General features: G+C 37.1%; 1 protein-coding gene across 1 annotated transcript in view; it reads left to right on the top strand.

Annotated features, from left to right (window-relative positions):
- Window positions 1-25,319, top strand: part of FucT6 (alpha-(1,6)-fucosyltransferase) — a 427,996-nt gene that overhangs the window by 34,416 nt on the left and 368,261 nt on the right. The window contains exon 2 of the mRNA XM_067112807.1: window positions 8,565-8,599. The gene's annotated coding sequence lies outside the window, so the exon portion shown is untranslated. The remainder of the gene's footprint in view (window positions 1-8,564; window positions 8,600-25,319) is intronic.

The raw sequence follows: 25,319 nt of genomic DNA on the forward strand, positions 1-25,319 counted from the left end.
TATGTTGATTAACCACCCTCCAATCATCAAACATACCAAATTGCAGCCCTCTAGCCTTAGTAGTTTTTATTTTATTTAAGGTTAAATTTAGCCATAATCGTGCTTCCGGCAACGCTTTAGGATAGGCCACCACCGAGCCGTGGTTAAAGTTTCATGGGCCGCGGCTCACACAGCATTATACCGAGACCACCTAAAGATAGATCTGTTTTCGGTGGCCTTGATTATATGATGTAGCGGCGGTATAGAAAACTCGATTTCGCCGAAGAAACTTCGGCGCATATTTTACTTGTAACTTCAGTGATATGAAGAAATTTGAGAAAGATAAAGGGTAATAAATGATATCTTTCAAAGTGTTGGTTTTCGTCAGTCTTTTTCGAAGTATCAATTATAACAATATACATAAAACAGGAATTGTTACTGCACCAGTAATCCACTATCCCCGTAGGGGGGTAGCGCTGTCAGTGCGCCCCATGCGGTGCACTGCAGGCAGTACTTGAGGTTCTTTGCAGCGTCCCTTCGGCCCCTAGTTGCAGCCCCTTTCATTCCTTTTACCGTACCTCCATTTCCTTCTGTTACACCTTTCAAACCTTTTTATTGTCAGTTTCCGTTTCAGTGCTGAATGACCTCAGAAGTCCCAGCGGTTGGCTTTTGGCTCAAGTTCTGTATTCTGTTGTATTCCTTAGTAGTTACAGTATACTGTAGGTATTGTATATATATATATATATATATATATATATATATATATATATATATATATATATATATATATATTGCTGCTAACACTCTTACCAGGTAAATGTCCTTTTTAAGTTAAACGTCTGGTGACTTTGCAGACACTGTGTTCTTGAGCATGACGAATGATTCTGATTCCGCGATTCTAATCGACTTCTGGGATCTTTCCTAGATAGTGACCACCAAGGATTTTAACCTGGCATGCATTCACCTTTGCTGCGGATGGCCTTAAAAACACAAACAAAAGACTGTGAATATCATAAAGATAACGACCCCCCGAAATCCCTTGGGGGTCACTATCTGGGAAAGATCCAACGTCTGTACCACTTGCTGTGTGTTTGTTTTGATGTTGCAAGATAAGAAAGTCGCAGTTGCCTCGACAGTGCAGGAGGTTTTGCCTTCAAGTCATACTGTTTGTGGTTTTATTATGGTTTGTCAAAGCAGTTGTGGTTTTGTGTCCAGAGTGGCTTTCATGGTCCCATTTAATAAGTTAATTAGTGCTAAAATTTATTGAGAGTGTTAAGTTGTTTTTTAGTTTTATGTAGCGGAAAACTATTGTGCCGGCTTCGTCTGTCCGTCCGCACTTTTTTTCTGTCCTCACTTTTTTCTGTCCGCCCTCAGATCTTCAAAACCCCTGAGGCTAGAGGGCTGCAATTGGATACGTTGATCATCCACCATCCAATCATCAAACATACCAAATTGCAGGCCTCTAGCCTCAGTAGTTTTTATTTGATTTAAGGTTAAATTTAGCCATAATCGTGCTTCCGGCAACGACATGAGATAGGACACCACCGTGGCGCGGTTAAAGTTTCATGGGCCGCGGCGTCTGCGGTGGGAGGTTGAAGCCAACATTCTTTGGAAGCTTAAGGAATTTCAAGTCAGTTGCCCATTTGGTGTGCTTGTTCCATGTGAATAGGTTTCATCTACGGAAATAATAGTAATAATAATAATAATAATAATAATAATAATAATAATAATAATAATAATAATAATAATAATAATAATAAAATGATCACGCCTTTAATTCAGACATAATTCTGCCTCCTTGTCAGTAACATATAGTCTCTTGATTCGAAATACGCTCATGAAATGAAACTATATTGGTAATTTGTGTTAAAAACTTAGAATTGCAGCATGCGAGTCTAAGCTATAGCTATTCGTTAAGAAAACAATTTTTGGTCAGTGGACCAAAAGCTAATTTTGTTTTGACCTCAAACTAGTTCTCCTTGCTACCGAATTGTTTAGATGGTCTTTCATTGGCAAGGGCGCTAGGAAATGGGATCGATGAACCTAATTAGTTCCTCTGGGGATAAAAAAGTAGGTTAATTACCTGAATTTCCCTTCGGCCCCTAGCTGCAACCCCCTTCTGTTCCTTTCTCTTTACCTTCGTTCATATTCCCTTTCTTCCACCTTACTTTCCTTAACCCTCTCCTAACAATGGATCCATAGTGCAACTGCGAGGTTTTCCTCCTGTTACACCTCTCCCCCGTAGGGGGTTAGTGCCGTCAGTGCACCTCATGCGGTGCACTGTAGGCGTTACTTGAGGTTCTTTGTAGCGTGCCCTCGACCCCTAGCTTCAACCCCTTTCATTCCTTTCACTGTACCTCCTTTCATATTCTCTTGTTTCCATCTTGCTTAAAATTAACTTCTCGATATAATGTGGTTCGGATTTCACAATAAGCTGCAGGTCCCGTTGCTAGGTAACCAGTTGGTTCTTAGCCACGTAAAATAAGTCTGATCCTTCGGGCCAGCCCTAGGAGAGCTGTTAATCAGCTCAGTGGTCTGGTTAAACTAAGATATACTTAACTTTTTTTTCACCCTCTCCTAACAATTGTTCCATAGTGCAACTGCGAGGTTTTCCTAATGTTCCACCTTTCAGACCTTCTTTACTTCAGTTTTCCTTTCAGCGCTGAATCACCTCGTGGGTCCCATCGCTTGGCTTTTGGGCTAAAGTTTATATTCCAATTCCAGTTACCTGCATTTCACTGAAATCATCGTACAGATCGCGAGGAGATGTATGGTACGTTGAGAACATGGTCGTTTTATTTAAAGAATGAAAGTCGGAGATTATTTTAGATATTACTTTGAAAATCGGAGATTATTTTAGATATTACTTTGAAAATCGGAGATTATTTTAGATATTACCTCTAGGTATTACTTTGAAAATCGGGGATTATTTTAGATATTACTTTGAAAATCGGAGATTGTTTTAGATGTTACTTTGAAAATCGGAGATTATTTTAGATATAACTTATTCTCATAAAAATCAACATGGAAAACGCGTTTACGGACTAGTGCTTAAAGCAAGTCAGTTTCAGTCAAGGACTTTGGTTTCAGTTACGTTTCATACTTGCGCAGTGTTTTGTGGGTTAGCTTAAAGAAAAAACAAGTAAAAAATGCGCTTAAGTTATCTTCGGCGTAATCGAGTTTTCTGTGCACCGTATAATCAAGGCCACCGAAAACTGAACTATCTTTCGGTGGTCTCGGCATGATGCTTTATGAGCCGCGGCCCATGAAACTTTAACCACGGACCGGTGGTGGCCTGTCCTATGTAGATGCCAAAAGCACGATTATGGGTAACTTTAACCTTAAATAAAATAAAAACTACTGAGGCTAAAGGGCTGCAATTTGTTATGTTTGATGATTTGAGGGTGGATGATCAACGTACCAATTTGCAGCCCTCTAGCCTCAGTGGTTTTTTAAGATCTGAGGGCGGACAGGAAAAATGCGGATAGGAAAAGTGCGGATAGAAAAAGTGCGGACAGAAAAAGTGCGGACGGACAATCAAAGCCGGCACAATAGTTTTCTTTAGCAAAAAACTAAAAGAGAATCTGTGCGTCATCACCTCAGTAATGAACAAGACGTGTTTAAATGGCTGATCCGTTGCTGCCCTAGGCGAGCTTAGGAAGTGGCTTTATATCCCTGATCTTCTGTAGAATATTTTGATGTCTCTCTCTCTCTCTCTCTCTCTCTCTCTCTCTCTCTCTCTCTCTCTCTCTCTCTCTCTCTCTCTCTCTCTCTCTCTCTCAAGTGAAAAATGACTTGAATGTCGTCCTTATTGTTCAGTTTATATAACGTGCAAAAAGTGGTTGTAGAATATATATCGTGAAATTTAGCAATTATATATATGATATATATATATATATATATATATATATATATATATATATATATATATATTTTTTTTTATTTCTTAATACTTTTTGGAGATATCCCCTTTTTTAATGGACATGTATACATTATATGTATTAATATATTTATTTATTTATTTATTTATGGGAGACATCTCGTTAATGGATACATATATATATATATATATATATATATATATATATATATATATATATATATATATATATATATATATATATGTATATATATATATCAGTATTAAGGAGATTCCCTTAGCAAGATGTGTCTACAACAAAGAATGAAGAAACAAACTAAATAAGAAAATAAATAAGCTTATCAAACGGTTACGATCAATTGGTCCATGATATTGCGTGCTTAACCTGGTGCGAATTATATAGTCAAGCCAATAACTGACTGTCAATCTTTGCCTGATTATCGATATTTTTATGACTCAGATATTATCATCGTTCGGAAGATGCAGGTTATTTTTGTTTATCGTTCAGTTTTTTAATTTTTATTTATTTTTTTTTAACCTCATAGGGGTGTTGCGCCGTCAGTGCACCTTACTCGGTGCACTGTAGGCATTACTTAAGGTTCTTTGCAAGCGGTGTCCCTTCGGCCCCTAGCTGCAACCCATTTCATTCCTTTTACTATACTTCCGTTCATATTCTCTTTCTTCCACCTGACTTTCCAACCTCTCTTTACAGTTGTTTCAACAATTTTCAGCGCTGAATGACCTCATAGGTCTTAAGTGCTTGGCCAGTGGCCTAAGTATTATACCCAGTTTCAGATTTTTTTTATCGTTCATTGATGATGGCCCATCATTGCTTGATGAATGGGACTTCATTTGTGGTATTTGCTCGAATTTCCTTCACTGAGATCTTCCTTATGGGAGACAAAAGATTTCCTCTTTTATTTTACACCGTTGGGGACTAGTGCCGTCAGTGAACCTCATGCGATGCACTGTAGGCTCCCTCCCTTAGGCCCCTACCTGCAACCCATTTCATTCCCTTTACTGTACCTCCGTTCATATTCTCTTTCTTCCATCTTTCTTTCCTCAACCCTCTCCTAACAGCTGATTCACAGTGCAACTGAGAGGTTTTCCTCCTGTTACACCTTCCAAACCTTTTACTGTCGAGTTCTGTTTCAGCGCTGAATGACCTCATAGGTCCCAGTGCTTGGCCTTTGGCCTAAATTCTATATTCAGGTCAACCTTAAACTATTCCACGTTGCTGTGCCCTTGATTAAGCAATTCTTGGTGGCAATGTGGCCCTGCCCTTGGGTTTTGACGCGTGAAGTCTCTCTATTGAGGTATATTTAACCTTCGCCCATTTTCTATCTCTCTAATTTGTGTATCCCTGTAGGGGGGTTAGTGCTGCCAGTGCACCTCATGCGGTGCAATGTAGGCATTACTTAAGGGTCTTTGCAGCGCCCCCTTAGGCCCCTAGCTGCAACTGCTTTCATTCCTTTTACTGTACCTCCGTTCATATTCTCTGTCCTCCATCTTGCTGTCCACCCTCTCCTAACAATTGATTCATAGTGGAACTGCTTTGAGGTTTTCCTTCTGTTACACCTTTCAAACTTTTACTGTCAATTTCCGTTTCAGCGCTGAATGGCCTTAGTTGCCCCAGTGCTTGGCATGTATGCCTAAAATCTATAAATCAATCAATCTGTATATGCTCTTCTCACTTCTTGTCAGAATTCATTCTTCTCTACATTCATTGCCTAATTAAGAACCCTACTTTTAACTCCAAAGCTACCTTGTCTATTCACTTTCGCTTTAATTCTGTAGTGTGTGTATGTATGTTTGTGTATGTGTATGATAAAAAATATATATATTCATATGTGAATATACGTACATACATTATATATATATATATATATATATATATATATATATATATATATATATATATATATATATATATATATATATATATATATATATAAATTTCTCTCACACGCATGCTAATGCGTTGTAACTTCCTACTCGCGCTGAACTTCTCTCACGCGCGCTGACAAGCGTAGTGGACGTAATCAGTTTTTCAATTTGCTCATGTGTGACAAAATACGTGGTTTCCAGATCGCTCAGCGAAGCATTACGTTGACAAATGAGTTCGGGGACCGTTTCCCCCCGAAACCTATCCACTTGACATCCTGCCATAAATCAACCAGTTTACGAGAGGTGCCCCAAGGGGGGAGTCTCGCTGAGAATGAGATTTTCGCAGGAGTTAGTCCTTTCGACTTGGTCGAATTCGACGATATTTTTAATTTATAAATATTCCTTTTGTGTATTCTTCATGTGAAATTGTATATATGATATTGAAATATTATAGGCATTTATGATATCGAAATTTTATGAATATTTGCCGCTTTTTTTCTGATCAAAAATGTTGTTTTTGTTTATGCTTCATATCAGAATTATTTGATATTGAAATATTATAAATATTTGCCACCTTTTTCTTTGAAATGTTCTTTTTGTGTAGTCTTCTTTTAAAAATGTTTATAATCTTGAAATTTAAAGATTTGCTGCTTTTTTTCTGAGAATAATCTTTTAGGTTAGTCTTCATATCAAGATGTATTTATGATATTGAAATATAAATATCTGCCGGTTTGTCTCTTATAAAACATATATTTGTTCTGGAACTTAAAAAATATTGATAATATTGACATGCTATAAATATTTGATGCTTTTTTTTTTCTTAAAAATACTCTATTTGTTTATTCTCCGTATAAAAATGTATTATGATATTGAAATATAATTAATTGTCGATTTTTTTATATAGAAATATTCTTTTTGTTTATTCTTCGTATCAAAACGTATTTATAATATTAATATACAAATATTTGCCGATTTTATATATTTATATATATATATATATATATATATATATATATATATATATATATATATATATATATATATATGTGTGTGTGTGTGTGTGTGTGTGTGTGTGTGTGTGTGTGTATTTTATTAGAATCTAATCTGATTGAAGTCATATTTTGTTGCAGTTTTACTTATTATAGTAAAAAGACTCAAAAATTGTTTTGATGTTCAAATTTCCATTTGCATTGTAGCCAGAGATAATCTATGGGTATTCGTAAATGATAATTTGAATAAAACTCCTAACAGTACTCTCCATTTGAACCTAAATTCGAAAATTTTAAAGTCTTGTTTCCTTTTATTCTTCTGTCCATAATTTGATTATGAAAAGCAAGCTACATTGTAAACGATGAGTTAAAGTTAAAGTCTTCCAGGGTCTCGTAGTGCTCATAGGGTCGGCGCTGATCTCCCATTTCTTGGCTGGCAGCCAGTGGGGGAGAAGTCCCAATGCCTAAGACACGTGGCCCGTGTGTCGCTAGGCCCACTGTTTAACCCCCTAGCCCGAGGGCTGGTACATATTTTCTTACTAACCCTCTCGAGTTTTCAGACCAGTAGGTTGGCGGGCTACCGGGTTTATGCAATGGCGCCATCCCCAAGCCACCAGTGAGTTGTGGGATATGAACCGCGGTCTTCTCGACTGGTAGGCGAGAATTTTTTTTTTTCCAAGCTCAGTAATTAATTTAGGAGAAGGATATTCTTTATGGCTATTTAGTGGCGTTCATATTCTCCACAAAAAATGTGACAGACAGAAAATAAATGATGTTTATAAAGGGTTTTTTACATATTCATAAAAGGAAAGGTATATACTATGTAATTTAATTTGGCATTATTTGAATCTCTCTCTCTCTCTCTCTCTCTCTCTCTCTCTCTCTCTCTCTCTCTCTCTCTCTCTCTCTCTCTCTCTCCAAGATCTTAAAACTCCCCAAGAGCGACTTGATATTGAAGTGAGTTTTTGTTTCTTTGTTGACTGTACTGTCTTTGTTTTCCTTTGTGCGTGTAATGATGTGAAGGAGTTTCATGTCTCCCTCCTCCCCTTCCTTACTTTTTCAGCTTTGTTGAGTCAACTGAAATATGAGAGTAATATCTTGTTGCTTCCTCTGACAGCAGTAATGATCGACGGAAGCATTTTGTGTCGTTCCCTCATTTGAAGCTTGTCACTTGATACATTCTTCCTCGGAAGGATCAGTGATCTCATTTGAATGTTGATAATCTTTCGGGTTTGTATATATTAACTTGAATTCATTGAATCGTTGGGTGATTACTTCAACTGGTCGTTATGTTTTGATTAAACGTTATACTTTAATGCCCACTTATTTGGTTTTTAGTTTTCTGTAAAAGAAGACTGTTGTGGTGGCTTTGTCTGTTCGTCCGCTCTTTATTCTGTCCGCACTTTTTATGTCCGTACTTTTTCTGTCCGCCCTCAAATCTTGAAAACTACTGAGGCTAGAGGGCTGCAAATTGTTATGTTGATCAAACACCCTCTAATCATCAAACATACTAAAGTGCAGCCCTGTAGCCTCATTAGTTTTTATTTTATTTAAGGTTAAAGTTAGCAACAATCGTGCCTGGCAACGATATAGGATAGGCCACCACCGGGCAGTGGTTAAAGTTTGATGGGCCGCGGCTCATACAGCATTATACCGAGACCACCGAAAGATAGATCTATTTTCGACGGCCTTGATTATACGTTGTAGCGGCTGTACAGAAAACTCGATTGAGCCGAAGAAACTCCGGCGCATTCTCTACTTGTTTATATATAGTCTGAAAAAATTTGTTTTTATTTGTAACTAATTTTTTATTCATTTTTTCCCCTTAGGTGGAGCTGTGGATCTGCGGGAATTGGATGTCAAAGTGAGTATTCATTTTTTTTTATTTTTTTTTTACTGTAGCAAGCTGAGCGACAGTTTTTGTTCATTAAATTAACCAAACGGTCGTCAGTACATGCGAGACTTCCAGTCAAGTTCGTGAGTATATATATTTTTCAGTCTTTTAAAGAAACGTTGGGGTGTAATGTACGTAAAGGGATTACAGTGTTGGTGTATAATGTACACAAAGGGATTACAGTGTGGATGTATAATGTACACAAAGGGATTACAATGAGGAAATACAATGATTTAGAGGAGCAGAAACTCCTCTAGTGAGTATAGGAACTGTGATATAAAATTAATGCGATATTGAATTAATGTCAAAAGAAGATTTAGCATTGCCAAAAAAAATAAAAAAACTCTTTTAAGGAAAATAGGAAAGAGCATATTTTTATACATTCCACATACGACTATACATATTTGATGCAGGAATAAAAAGAGATGGGAAAATAAAGTGTAAACAGGGACCAGTATACCATATCAAATCCAGTACCTGCGGAGCCGTTGATTGATTGATTTATTAAAGACGCCAAGAGCTCTCCTCTGTACTTTAACCACGTCTTCATGAGATATTCCCCGTGAGGGGTGGTGTCAGTGCCATCAGTGCGCCTGACGCGGTGCACTGTAAGCAACCCCTTTCATTCCTTTTACTGTACCTCCCTTCATGTTCTCTTTCTTCCACCTTACTTCCCTCAACCCTCTCCTAACAGTTGATTCATAGTGCAGCCGTGAGGCAATCTTCCTGTTACACTTTCGAAACCTTTTTACTGTCAGTTTCCGTTTCAGCGCTGAATGACCTCGTAGGTCCCAGCTCTTGGCCTTTGGCCTAAATTCTATGGTCTGTCTTCTTCTTCTTTTTCTTCTTCTTCTTCATTATTATTATTATTATATATATATAAGTATTTTTTTCTTTCTCCTTCTTCTGCTTCTTCTTCTTCTTCTTCTTCTTCTTCTTCTTCTTCTTCTTCTTCTTCTTCTTCTTCTTATTATTATTATTATTATTATTTGAAAACAATTATGCAACCATATTTCCATCATCTTCAACAGACAACGTAATCCATTATTCAAGTCGAGTGAATCTTAACGTCTTTGTTTTTTTTTTTTTTTATTTTGTCATCATTCCTTTAATCTGAAACACGAGGCCCTTCACCCACGTTGACAAGTGGTTGCCAAGACCTTGATTGATGTCCTTAGCGTCTCCTGACGCAGGGCTCACGTCGCCTGTCTTTTCAGGTCGACGTGTGCCTGGGGACGAGGACGAGGTAATGGGATTGCAAGTGGACGAGGGACGTGCCTGCGCCTGACGCGGCCTGGGAACGGACGTCGGTCTCTTGGACAAAAAAAAAAAAAAAAAAAAAAATTATTTTTTATTTTTATTTATTTATTTATTTATTTTTTTACATTTTCGGGTTTGCTGGGCCTTTTTGGTAAATGACTTGAGATCACGCGCCTAGTTTGTTTGAATTCTTCATGAGTCTTCCCCCACCGCTGAATTGTTCAGGAGCGTTTAACTGCAGTAGCCGAGTTCAAGTTTTTTTTTTTTTTTTTTTTTTTTATCTTTATCCAGTTTCATTTACCATGGTTTCAGTTGTGTTCTTTTGGATTTAGAGTTTGTTTCTGTTGGAGAATAGACTCTATTTTATTTTGGTAGCGTCCTATTCATTTTAATCGCTACTCATTCGTTTGGTTAAAGAGCCGTTGTGACGAGAGATAACGACAGTTTATAGTTATATGTCGTCATAGGGATGTATTGCCGTCAGTGCATCTCATGCGGCGCACTGTAGGTGCTACTTAAGGTTCTTTGCAGCGTCCCTTCGACCTCTAGCTGCAACCCATTTCATTCCTTTCACTGTACCTCCGTTCATATTCTCTTTTTTCCAACTCACTAACAATTGATTCATAGTTCAACTGAGAGGTTTTCCTCCTGTTACACCTTTCAAATCTTTTTACTATCAATTTCCGTTTCAGCGCTGAATGACTTCATAGGTCCCAGAGCTTGGCCTTTGGCCTAAATTCTATATTCTATTCTATTCTATAATCATATGCACTCTGTGATAAGTATAAACTTTTGGAAATGATCATTGGCACGAGAGACCTTGACATCTGAACCCAAAATCACATCGTTCTGCATGTGAAGAAATTTTAATTTTGTAAAGGCTTAACTGGAGTGATGAGGTCAGGTGCCTGGGACCGTACTGCGAGTGTCATTAAATATCAGAGAAAATAAGCTGGTTGCTTTTCAGGGGTGGGTGGGGTTTGAACCCTAAGCACCGGAAGTACCATAGGGCTCCTGGGTATTATACGCGCCTACTTCATCGCGTAGGGAAAGGACCCTTGAAAACGTACCCCCCCCCCCCGAGAGACCAAATCCTCTTCAGGACTCTCGTGTTCATTTGAGTTCGGAATCTCTCTCTCTCTCTCTCTCTCTCTCTCTCTCTCTCTCTCTCTCTCTCTCTGTCACACATTCACACACCTAGTTTATAGTTGAATTGAATTTAATGATTCTCTCTCTCTCTCTCTCTCTCTCTCTCTCTCTCTCTCTCTCTCTCTCTCACACACACACACACACACGTAGTTTATAGTTGAACTGAATTTAATGATCTCTCTCTCTCTCTCTCTCTCTCGTGTTATAATACCAAACAATGATACAAGTGCATCAGAAATCATGAGTCACAATGATTCATTCAGTGCAAAATTCTTCAACCCGAGTCAGCCTTGCATTTGTATCAGTGTTCGGAGAGAGAGAGAGAGAGAGAGAGAGAGAGAGAGAGAGAGAGAGAGAGAGAGAGAGAGAGAGAGAGAGAATCTGTCAACTGTTTGGTTTGGACTTAAGGCGTAATGAGTGCTCATGTTGAATTACTTTACACATTTTCTTTTCATTGATGCTTAAGTAATTGTCAAATGATATTCTGCCACCTGTTTTTATAAAAAAAAAACTCAAGAACGTTTTCCTCTCTCTCTCTCTCTCTCTCTCTCTCTCTCTCTCTCTCTCTCTCTCTCTCTCTCTCTCTCTCTCAACGTCCTCCAACTTCCCACACCTTCTAATCTACTTGACGGTGAATTGCGACATTTAAAGCGCACCCAAAAATGGATTTCAATATCTGCAACTTTTATTAAATGGTCGCCATCCATACTTGGATGTCTTTTGTAGTATATAGGTTGATGGTGTTAAGCAAAAAAAATCTATTATGTTACATAACAAGTTCGTCATCTCATCAGCCCAGCTTTCAAGTATATTAGTACTGAAAGGGCGTGGGTCATCATGATTAAATTTTTATTTAAAATTAATCCATTATTAAGTTTTTTGAAAATTGTAATTTAGTTAATATATATATAATTATATATTAATATATATATATATATATATATATATATATATATATATATATATATATATATATATATATATATATATATATATATATATATATATATATATATATATATATATATAACAAATCCTTCGTGCCAGCCGTGTGAGAACTGATAATCAGCTCAGTGGTCTGGTAAAAATATGTTAATAATAATAATAATAATAATAATAATAATAATAATAATAATAATAATAATAATAATAATAATAATAATAATAATAATCCTTTACTCGCAAATGAAAATTATTTCATTTAATTTTTGATTAGTCGAAGTAATATTTCGCATTATTTTCTTGAGGTATTAAAAATCAATTGCAATGAATCGAATGATCTGTTCTTTTTTTCTCTTAAGCAAAGACGCAAATGTGTATCTTCGTAATTTCTCCTTCGAGTCCCACAACATCCTCAAGATCCTGTTCTTACCCCCCCCTCATCCCCCCCCCTCCCACCTTTTGAAGCCCTTTGATGAAGGACTTTCTGTAGCCTTTTGTATCGCCGCCTCTTGCCGAGAGCCCTCGAGAGGCGTTCCCTTTCAATTTTGCCCGCCCTCCGCCTCTTACTTTTGATTGTTACTCGAGGTCGAGTTGCGCTCCTCGGAGGAGGAATGTGTGCTCGAGAAACATCTCCGAGCTAAATCTCGTCACGCTGCTTCCTTCCTTCCTTCCTCCCTCCTTCCTCCTCCTCCTCCTCCTCCTCCTCCTCCTCCTCCTCCTCCTCCTCCTCCTCCTCCTCCTCCTCTGTTGCTACACTTGTGGATTTTTTTTCTAGAGGCCGACGGGTGGAACTTGTGCTGTGGTGTTTACGGTCTTGGGCTTCCGAAGCTGGGATCTGTTTCAGAACTCTCTCTCTCTCTCTCTCTCTCTCTCTCTCTCTCTCTCTCTCTCTCTCTCTCTCTCTCTCTCTTTTCTAATGTTTTTTTGCCTCGACAAAATTTGCATAGTTCAGGATAATCTTTCCTCTGATAATATAGCTCTCTCTCTCTCTCTCTTTCTTTTATATACATACATACATATATACACATTCATTCATTCTTCCATTCATAGAGACACACACACAGATACACACACACACACACACACACACTCACATATATATATATATATATATATATATATATATATATATATATATATATATATATATATATATATATATATATATATATATATATATATTTGTGAGTGGCGCTCATCAAACTTTATTTTATAGTTTTCTGGTGTGTAACACTTAGATCTGATGTGTATTACCATTATTTGATTTGTTGTACGGCATAAACGAGAAACTGTGAAGACCAATAAGAAATGACCCGTTATTTCCATTCTGAATGTGATGAAGATTTTCCCTGCAGATATTGTCGTATACATAAGTATGCTAGAGTCTTTGATGTTATTTTTGATATATTTTTGTTGTTGTTCCACTGTCATTTTATTATGGTTTTTAGTGTTCTGAGATAACTATTGTGCCGGCTTTGTCTGTCCGTCCTCACTTTTTCTGCCCACCCTCAGATCTTGAAAAGTACTGAGGCTAGAGGGCTGCAAATTGATATGTTGATCATCCACCCTCCAGTCATCAAACATACCAAATTGCAGCCCTCTACCCTTAGCAGTTTTGATTTTATTTAAGGTTAAAGTTAACCATAATCGTGCTTCTGGCAACGATATGGGCCAGGCCACCACCGTGCCGTGGTTAAAGTTTCGAGGGGCGCGTCTCATACTGCATTACACCGAGCCCACCGAAAGACAGATCTATTTTCGGCGGCCTTAATTAGACGCAGTAGCGGCTGTACAGAAAACACGATTGCGCCGAAGAAATTTCGATGCTGTTTTTTTTACTTGTTTTTTATTTTACAATGAGTATTTTCCTCGTTTCGCATAATCTCCAACCTTATCTTTTTAAAGATAATTTTTAGATCCGCCTCATTCAGGTATTTCTGAGAAGTCAGCGCTGGGATTCATTTAAATTTTTCCTTTGACGTGTAACAGTGTCTCGAATGAGCAGATGAGTTGCGTAGCCTTCAAGCGTTATTGCAAAATAGGTCTCACCTGTCACCTGCTACCTAGTCACACCTGAGACCCTGTGCCTTTTGGTGCTTACCTTTCTATATACTGATCCAGCTAGTTTGAGATTTTAATGCTTAAATACTTTGCGTTGTAAATCCGGTTGATTTAAGAGAATTTCAGATTTTAATGCTTGATTATTTAGCGTTGTAAATCCGGTTGATTTAAGAGAATTTCAGATTTTAATGCTTGGTTATTTAGCGTTGCAAATCCGGCTGATTTAAGAGAATTTCAGATTTTAATGCTTGAATATTTAGCGTTGTAAATCCGGCTGATTTAAGAGAATTTCAGATTTTAATGGATAGATATTCTGCTTTGGACATCCAGCTAATTTAAGATTAACTAATGAGTACCCCTAACAAAAAGTAATGGAGTGGAAGTAATAAGGGAAATAACCATCTTTATCGACAACAAATTTGACAGACGAACTTCATAGCTTTATTGTTTAAAATGAGCAAAAAGCTATTACGCAAATTGTCACACGACCAGCCACCGTATAGTACTTGAAGGCGATAATCTTGTGAGATGTTAAAAGTATATATACATATATATAATATATATTATATTTACATATATAAATATATGTATATATATATTTAAAAAAATATATACGTATATATGTGTGTGTGTGTGTGTGTGTGTAAAGTAAAAAGTACGAAGTTGCTTCTTCCTGATGCATGTCACTGGGACCAGAAGAAGAAGAAGAAGAAGAAGAAGAAGAAGAAGAAGAAGAAACCAAATAACGGTCACTAGGAAGAAGCAGGGAGCGGGAACGAGACGGAAGGGAGTGAGAAAACTCTCCCAGCTCTTGAGAGAATATCGTTTACTCTCTCATTTCCTAAATGGATTTTTTCCCCTCCCAAAGTGGCTTACAGGTTGCTGCAGACTAGGTCATCTTTTTTTTTTTTTTTTTTGCAGACTCCCTTCCGGTTGTGTGAGTGTTTATTTTCGTAAGTGACTGTATTTTTTTTTTTTTTGTCCATCCGTGTCTTGCTCATGTGTTTTGGTATTGAAAATAAAAAAGTGTTGGAAATCAGTTGTGGGTTTTTTTTTCGTAAGTGTTGGAAATCAGTTGTGTGTTTTTTTTTCGTAAGTGTTGGAAATCAGTTGTGTGTTTTTTTTTCGTAAGTGTTGGAAATCAGTTGTGTGTTTTTTTCGTAAGTGCCTTTTTTTTGGCCTGTTCATGTCTTGTTGACGCGCTTTGGTTTTTAAAATAAAAAAAAAGTAATGGAAGTCGGTTTAGTGCAAGAACATTACAAATAAAGTATATTTTAAGGGATAAAGGAATGATAAATTGTGTTAGACTCCCTTTCAGTTGTTTTTTTTTTCATCGTAAGTTTTTTTTTTTGTTGACCTGTTCATGTCATGTTGACGCGTTTTGCTTTTGAAAAAAATTAAAAAAAATACTAAAAAGTGTTGGAAATCGGTTGATTGCCAGAATAGCACAATTGAAGCATATTGTAATGGAAAAAGGAATGATAAAGTGTTAGACTCCTTCCCGTTGTATTTGTTTTTTGTTTCATCGTAAGTGTCTTGTTTTTTTGTTGGTTTTGAAAATTTGAAAAAAAAGTCGGAAATCGGTTCATTGTGCAAGAACAGTATAAGTGAAGAATATGGTAATGGGTAAATGAATGGTAAATTTTGACATTGCTTTAAAGTAATACGGGATTTTCATATAATTTGGGTCATCAAGAACTTTTAAGTCGTCTACAAGTTGGGGTCGTGAGGTGCGTCCTTGCTCCAGTATAATATGTCATAAACACGTCTATAAATTAACACATACACATCACAAACAAGTTAAATACAAGTCGGCGACATACTGGCAGTCCTAATCAGTGCCTCTTATGATTGATCCAGAACTTGCCAAAGAGTTGTTCACCACTCACTGTCGCTGCTTTGTTTTCAACATGTTTGTGACATGTATGCGATAAACTGCCCACTTGTGTTTGTGATTGATTGACTGATTGTGTGTGTTTGTGATGTGTTTTACTGTTCATTTGCATCGCTACTGAACAGCTGTGATTCATCGAAAAGTAAATAAGTAGTAAGGCGTGGTAAGTTTGACGTTTTGTGAGAGAGAGAGAGAGAGAGAGAGAGAGAGAGAGAGAGAGAGAGAGAGAGAGAGACTTCCTAGCTACCCGTTACGGGAACCAGCTTCGTAACAGGTCCATTAGTAGGCCTCGCAAGGAGGAGCCCACCATACGCACCATATGGCTTATGTTTACATGCTCCGCTCGTGACGTAACCTTGACTCGCCTGCTATATGGTAATATTTGGGAGGCGCGGTCATACCTTGTGTGGAATCCGTTATGAAGTAACAGAATTTTCTCTGGCGATGGAGTGGGAATCCGATGATGACTTGGCTGTAGATAATGAGGTCATTTCTGTATTAAATCAAGTAAAAAATGCGCCGAAGTTTCTTCGGCGCAGTTGAGTTTTGTGTACAGCGTATAATCAAGGCCACCGAAAATATATCTATCTTTCGGTGGTCTCGGTATAATGCTGTATGAGCCGCTGCCCATGAAACTCTCCTGATGGTGGCATGTCCTATATCGTTGCCAGACGCACGATCATGGCTGACTTTAACCTTAAATAAAATAAAAACTACTGATGCTAGATTGCTGCAGTTTGGTATTTTTGATGATTGGAGGGTAGATGATCAACATACCAATTTGCAGCCCTCTAGCCTCATTAGTTTTTAAGATCTGAGGGCGGACAGACAAAGCCGGCACAATAGTTTTCTTTTACAGAAAACTATAAAATGGAAAACTGAAAACGTAGCAGAACTCTCGGCTCAGGTTGCAGGAGTTATCAGCTGAGTATGTGGCTTGAAATTCCTGCACTGTGAGGATTCGTTCAGAAGAGAGAGAGAGAGAGAGAGAGAGAGAGAGAGAGAGAGAGAGAGAGAGAGAGAGAGAGAGAGAGAGAGAGAGAACTGAAGTATGCATTTTGTTTGCTAATGGTTTTGCGTTTCTTTCATAATGAGGAAATAGACTAGGTGCTTGAAAGTTTAATTAACTACATTATCTCCATACGGGGAAGTGCCGTCAGTGCACCTTACGTGGCGCGATGTAGGCACAACCTGGTTCTTTGCAGCATCCTTCGGCCCCTATCTGCAACCCCTTTCATTCCTTTTACTGTGCCTCCGTTCATATTCTCTTCCTTCCATCTGACTTTCCACCCTCTCCTAACAGTTGACTCATAGGGCGACTGCGAAAGGTTTTCCTCCTGTAAAACCTTTCAAACCTCTATACTTGTAATTTCCGTGTCATCGCTGAATGACCTCACATGTCCCAGCGCCTGGCCTTTGGCCTAAATTCAATACTCTGTCCTACTCTTTTTCCTAGTGTGGTCGTTTTACATTTCAAAGTCCTATGTCTCACCATGAAATTGTTATGAGCATGAATAACATACGGTTAGGCCACACAAACACCAATTACGGCAACATGATGACGTCACGGTTTGTGAATAGCGTTAACTGTTTCGTATATGAGACCGTTTGTGGATGCAAGCCATATGTTCCTCAGTGTGTATGTGAGTGTGAGCATAGGTGTGTGTAATTGCAATGGCGCTTTTTGAGCCAACTCTTTGTCGGGAGAGTAATTAGTATTTTCTTTATTGGACCAGTAACTGTTTTTTTTTTTTTAGATCTAGTTTTTTTTTTTTTTTTCGTTATGGCTACGATGATAGACGGGAGTGTTATTCTTTCTTGCAATTTGTACCCGGATATTGCTGTGATTTATGATTATCTTGTTTTTGGGCAGTGCACAGCTGATGCTCACTGACCATGTCCTTCCTCTTAAGATGAGAGAGAGAGAGAGAGAGAGAGAGAGAGAGAGAGAGAGAGAGAGAGAGAGAGAGAGAGAGAGGTTTGGTTTACGGTTTGATGAGAAGGCTATGGTAAATTACAGACAAACGATACTACTCTCAGACACACGCAGATTAAACTCTCTCTCTCTCTCTCTCTCTCTCTCTCTCTCTCTCTCTCTTTTATATAATGATTAATTATATACATACAGTAATAACATACACACACAAATATATACTGTATATATATATATATATAATATATATATATATGTATGTATGTATGTATACACACACGCACGCATATATAAGCTGACAAAAATATGCAGATTCCGCTACTTTCGAAAACCTCAAGAGATTTTTATCTCAAAAGAAAGTAGCGAAAATGTGTGAACCTTAGATTGTAATGCATTCAAACATGGAGACGTCTGGAAAAGTCTTGAGAATATATATTGCTACAAAAAAACTCCAGTGTCTGAGTGCTGATGCTTCAGGTGACAGAAACTGACAGAAACGAACAGAAACTGACAGAAACTGACAGACAAGACAAAGATAAGGCAGTGCTCGTCGCTGAGACATGCAAAAAGACCTGTTACTTGCTCTTCAAGATCACACTTCTTACGCAGGTACACTAGTCAGCTGTTGCACTGTTGCCAGGTCATTCAGTGCTTCTCCCCGTAGCCGGTCAGTGCCGTCAGTGCATCTCCTGTGGTGCACTGTGGGCATATAACAATATTGTTCGCTGCGTCCCTTCGGCCCCTAGCTGCTACCCTTTTCGTTCCTTTTACTGTAGCTCCGTTCATATTCTCTTTCTTCCAACTTACTTTCCGCCCTCTTCTAACGATTGACTCAGTGCAACTGCGAGGTTTTCCTTCTTTTACACCTTTGAAACCTTTTTACTGTCAGTTTCCGTTTCAGCGCTGAATGGTCTCATGGGTCCCAGCGTTTGGCCTTTGGCCTAAAATTCTATGTTCTGTTCTTTATTCTATTCAGTGCTTCTCCCCGTAGCGGGTTAGTGCCGTCAGTGCACCACATGTTGTGCACTGTGGGCATTACAAAAGGTTGCTTGCATCGTCCTTTCGGCCCACAGCTCAACCCACTTCTTAACCTAGTGTTCATCTCTGTTCCTACTACCTTTCTCCCATCTTGCTGTCCAACCACTCCAACTCACTCTTTTCACCCTAAACAGTGCCCCAGTGCTTGGCCTGACAGATAAATTTTTCGTAAACCATTCAGTACAAGTGGCACGTCCAGGGTTATTCCGTCTACCGAACTGCAGTGGGGCGTGGCGTGCTCCTCAACTATGTGGGTTTGTGATTTCAAGGTCGACACGCTGTCTCTTTTAACCGCTGCAGCAAATTATCGAAGTCGTTTGTCATTTGAAACTCTTAATTGCTTTCTGTGTCTCCTGGGGTAATATCGTGCTTTGATTTCTATTTCTATTTGAGTTCTTCTGTAGCTGCGCCAACGCTGTCGTGTAGATAATATTTGGTGTTGTATGTATTGGATATTAAAATAACGTATTTTTTGACACGCTATATATATATATATATATATATATATATATATATATATATATATATATATATATATATATATATATATATATATATATATATATATATTCGTTTCTCTTTCTTAATACTTTCTCGCTTTGTGTTTTTTTTTCCAAATGATCGCGAAAAATTACGAGCATTGAAATACGTATACACATATATACGTACATACATATGCATACATTCATATATACATATATATATGTATATGTACGCATATATATTTACACACACACATAAATATACGTCAGACCATATTGTCGTCGTTTTATCATTTGAAATTGACTGCCGCCAAAATCCTATTGAATAGGTGAGGACCCATGCGGCCCCCCCCCCACCCTCCCCGCAACTTCCCTCCGTCAAGCGCTATTTGTTGGACAAACATTCCCGCTTTGTCGGACGACAATTGGGAAATTCCTTTTTCGACTTCGATTTGTTTGTGAAGCATTCGGCGACGAGTGACCGTCTTATTTGGAAGACGCCTTGAAGCGGTCGGGGTTTCTCATTGTAGGAAAATGAGCTGGAGTGCAGCGGTCGTGAGGATTTTGCTGAAAAGGTAATATTCGCTGCGACGCACAATGAGTCTGTACAGCTTTGTTCGTGGGTACCGTCTTTTGTGAAAACACGTACACTCATATGCGTATATATATATATATATATATATATATATATATATATATATATATATATATGTTTATTTATATATGTATATATTTATATTATACATATCTATATGTATAATGTCTCTAGATAATTATATCTGTCTATCGATATATATAGATACATATATAAAATGAATAAATCTCTCTCTCTCTCTCTCTCTCTCTCTCTCTCTCTCTCTCTCTCTCTCTCTCTCTATATATATATATATATATATATATATATATATATATATATATATATAAATATATATATATATATATAAATATATATATATATATATATATATATATATATATATATATATATATATATATATATATATATATATATATATATATATATATATATATATATATATATATATATATATATAGTTATAATCACACCCGATCCACCAGTTTATAAAGAAATATTTTATAGATTTTAAGTAGAGTCTCTGGCATTGGACAAGGGAAAAAGGCGTGAGGCCACCCGCATAGGAAAACAAAATTTTTGTAAATAAAGCAATTGACCTCAGTCGATAGGGAATGCAAGGATCCGCCCACTCAATTTAACACCTGTCAGGTGTGGATATTTGTTCTTATTGTAGTTAGTTGAGGGCAGTCGACGGCGTCTCACTCTCTGAGTTATGTGTGTTCCTCAATTGAGGGTGTCCCCGTAGTAGGGTAGTGCCGCCAGTGCACCTCATGCGGTGTACTGTAGGCATTACTTGAGGTTCTTTGCAGCGTGTCTTCGGCCCCTATAGCTGCAACCTCTTTCGTTCCTTTACTGTACCTCCTTTCACATTCTGTTTCCTTCTTCTTACTTTCCACCCTCTCCTAACAGTTGATTCATAGTGCAGCTGCTTTGAGGTTTTCCTCCTGTTACGCCTTGCAAACCTTTTTACTGTCAATTTCCTTTTCAGTACTGAGTGACCTCATAGGTCCCAGTGCTTGGCCTTTGGCGTAAATTATATATTCAATTCAATTCAGTTGAGGGTGTAAGGATTTTGAAGCGTTTTTCACGTTAAGTGTTGTTTAAAGAACAGCAAATTTGTAGTTTGAAAACTCAGCTCGACAAAAGTTTAGATAGTTCCATTACGGCCATAAATTAGTTTATTTAATGTTTTGTATGTTAGGACAGAAAGTTCTTACCAGCTGTTTACAGAATTGTCTAGACTCATCAGAATGTGAGAACGTTTTTAGAAGAGTTAGCATTATAAACAATGAATTTCTACAGCTATGAATATTTGAACTTGCCAGGCAACGTCACCAACAATATCTGCCTTGCGTGCTTAAAGGTAATCGATTTGAATCTAGTTCATACTGTAATTCTTCGTATATTATTTTGAATACCGCATTAAGTGGCCATTTACCCAGGAGGGGGTTAATGCCGTCAGTGCACCTCACGCGGTGCACTGTAGGCATTACTTAAGGTTCTTTGCAGCGTCCCTTCGGCCCCTAGCTGCTGCAACCCCTTTCATTCCTTTTCCTGTACCTCCATTTATAATCTCTTTCTTCCATCTTGCTATCCACCTTCTCCTGACAGTTGTTTCATAGTGCAACTTGCTTTGAGATTTTCCTCCTGTTACACCTTTCGAACCTTTCTGCTGTCAACTTCCGTTTCAGCGCTGAATGACCTCATAGGTCCCAGTGCTTGGCCTTTGGCCTAACTTCTATATTCCTTCCTTCCAGGTGGCCATTTGAGAAAAAATATGTATGAAGGAGTTTTGAAAGTCGTAGACGAAGCCGGTATGAATTGAAAGGCTGAAGTATGATCGGAAATCATAAATGCCATGATTAATCAGTTGTGACAGTGACATGGGTACCTACCACCATAAAGAACTTTTTATGAACTGAAGTGTAGGTACGATTTTTATATATATTTAGTGAAGAGGATATTCAATTGCCTGTGTGTGTGAATCAAAGAACATTAAACCTGCAGTCCCCCTGTGATTGCTTCGCAGTCCAAATTCGCATAAACATTTTACAGAGAATATATTTAGGAAAATCCCCAAGAGAATACCTGCAGTTTTATAGGCTATATTTGTGGTTGCCACATGTGTGCCTGCCACTGAAGGAATGGCACATATTGCATTATTAATTTCACGTGTTAATTGCCATGAGGGTATTAATAAATTTGCTTTTGATTTATGAGATAGAATAACTCTCGCTTTGTGATAGCGATTTGATTTATGGGTAATGTTTTTCAGTGAGTGTCATATTCCAAGAATGAATAAATTGTCATATTCCAAGAATGAATAAAGTGTCATATTCCGAGAATGAATACATTGCCATATTCCAAGAATGAATACATTGTCATGTTCCAAGAGTGAATAAATTGTCATATTCCAAGAATGAATAAAATGTCATATTTCAAGAGTGAATAAATTGTCATATTCCAAGAATGAATAAATTGTCATATTTCAAGAGTGAATAAATTGTCATATTCCAAGAATGAATAAATTGTCATATTCCAAGAATGAATAAATTGTCATATTCCAAGAACGAATAAATTACCGTATTCTAAGAATGAATAAAGTACTGTATTTCAAGAATGAATGCATTGTCATATTCCAAGAATGAATAAATTTCCATATTCCAAGAATGAATGCATTATCATATTCCAAGAATGAATAAATTGTCATATTCCAAGAATGAATACATTGTCACATTCCAAGAATGAATAAATTGTCATATTCCAAGAATGAATAAATTGTCATAGTCCAAGAATGAATAAGTTGTCATATTCCAAGAATGAATAAATTACCGTATTCCAAGAATGAATAAATCACCGTATTCCAAGAATGAATGCATTGTCATATTCCAAGAATGAATAAATATCCATATTCCAAGAATGAATGCATTATCATATTCCAAGAATGAATGTATTGTCATATTCCAAGAAGGAGTAAATTGCCATATTCCAAGAATGAATACATTGCCATATTCCAAGAATGAATACATTGTCATATTCCAAGAATGAATACATTGTCATATTCCAAGAATGAACAAATTGTCATATTCAAAGAATGAAAAATTGTCATATTCCAAGAATGAAAAAGTCATATTCCAAGAATGAAAAAGTCATATTCCAAGAATGAATGTATTGTCATATTCCAAGAATGAAAAATCATATTCTAAGAATGAATAAATTGTCATATTCCAGTAATTAATAAATTGTCATATTCCTGGAATGAATAAGCAGGGGATTATTCGGTTTAATGCGATGCATGATGTGACTATCTATCTATCTATCTATCTATCTATCTATCTATCTATCTATCTATTTAGATATTCTCCATTTATCTATCTATCTATCCGTTTATTTCTTTTTTTTTTGTGGAAGGGTAGCGTGTGTTAGAATATTTAGACCACTGATTCTTCAACGGGGGGGTGCGCACCCCTAGGGGACTCCAAAAGCTTCTAAGGGGGGAGCAAGCAGGGTTGCCAGGTGGTGCCTTTTATTTTTTAAATTTGTGATGTTAATTGCAAAATTGCCAAAAACATTATCACCGCTTCCATTTGTTTCCTAATTATTATCTCAAAACATTCCAAAAGTTCAAAATGTAAGTAAATTTTCATTTTAAATCTCTTTTATCACAAACAACATATTGTTTATAGTTGGCAAAAATTTCAGGGGTAGGGGGCGTGGGACTTATACATAATGCAGAGGGGGGCGCAAGGCAAAAAAGTTTAAGAACCATTGATTTAGACGGAAGAGGGATTGGGGAAGAATTCAGAGAAAGGACAGCAGATGTAGGTGAGAGGTTGTTGGCTAAATAAATGAGTGATGTGGCATAGTGAAGAGACACTTAAGAGATCAGTGAAAGTTTTGAAAGTGTTTGCAAGAGGAGAAAGTCGAGATTAATTTGAGTGAAAGTTTGAAAGTGTTTGCAAGAGGAGAAAGTCGAGATTAATTTGAGTGAAAGTTTGAAAGTGTTTGCAAGAGGAGAAAGCCGAGATTAATTGGAGTGAAAGTTTGAAAGTGTTTGCAGGAGGAGAAAGTCGAGACTAATTTGAGTGAAAGTTTGAAAGTTTGAAAATGTTTGCAAGAGGAGAAAGTCGAGATTAGATTAAGTGAAAGTTTGAAAATGTTTGGAAAAGGAGAAGCCGAGATTAATTTAAGTGAAAGTTTGAAAGTGTTTGCAAGAGGAAAAAGTCGAGATTAATTTGAGGGAAAATTTAAAAGTGTTTTTAAGAGGAAAAAGTCGAGATTAATTGTGAGCAAGATTTAGATTGTATAGGGAAATAGAAAACAAAAAGATTGACCAATGAATGTTAATATGGATTGTGGGAAAAATGGAGGTTGTCAGTTTTTTAGGTGTTTAAGAACAGGTTTCATCTACTGAATAATAATAATAATAATAACTAAGAGTAAATGTAGCGGTTAATAGAAGAATAAGAGACAAGGCGAGTCACGGAAGAGGCGAATAAACGAAGGTCGGAGGGTGTAAGATAATAAATAAACCAAAATATATAAAAAATAAATATGAATGAAAAAGTAGATAAATAATAATAAATAAGTAAATAAAAGATTGGGCAGAGACCTGGAGTGTTCATGGAAGCCAGGTTCGAACTTATGCAGGGACTGTTGAGCTCAATCTCCTCAATGGAAGTTAAGTGTGAATGTTAAATGCAAATTTAAAAAAAGGGCTGGATCAGATTGTATTAAGGTTGTTTGTAGGGTGTTGCACGCTTTAGCTGGTGAACCCGCTTTTTAGGTTTATGAAACAGATATGTACTATTGTGGAAGTGCCCTGCATTTTTGTTGGCCGTTCCATGTTATGACAAAGAGCTGAATAGGCCCGTGTCAAGGGTTCGTGTCCCGACGGGTACCAATTCATTTATCACTTATATAAATTCCCCTTCGGTGATAATTCTCCATCGGAGATATTCCCGAGGTAGCGCGAATTTGATATCAAGCGACATTTGTAGCCTCATGATTGTATATAAATCACGATGTGATAAAAATTTATATATATATATATATATATATATATATATATATATATATATATATATATATATATATATATATATATATATATATATTACAGTAAATGTATGTGTGTGTGTGTATACTTATTAGAAAAAATATTACTTCATCAGAGAATATCAGTCGATTCTCTCCTGGCTTGCAGATAAATATTGGTGTCATATTATGACGCTCACCCGAAAATACTCAATTACAGGAAATTGCGAGTGTAACCAAATTGTGATTGGCATTTACTCTGATTTCCCAGGAGGAAAACTCGGTGACGCTGTCGA

Source organism: Macrobrachium rosenbergii, chromosome 12 (assembly GCF_040412425.1).
Source record: "Macrobrachium rosenbergii isolate ZJJX-2024 chromosome 12, ASM4041242v1, whole genome shotgun sequence".
Taxonomy (NCBI): Eukaryota; Metazoa; Arthropoda; class Malacostraca; order Decapoda; family Palaemonidae; genus Macrobrachium; species Macrobrachium rosenbergii.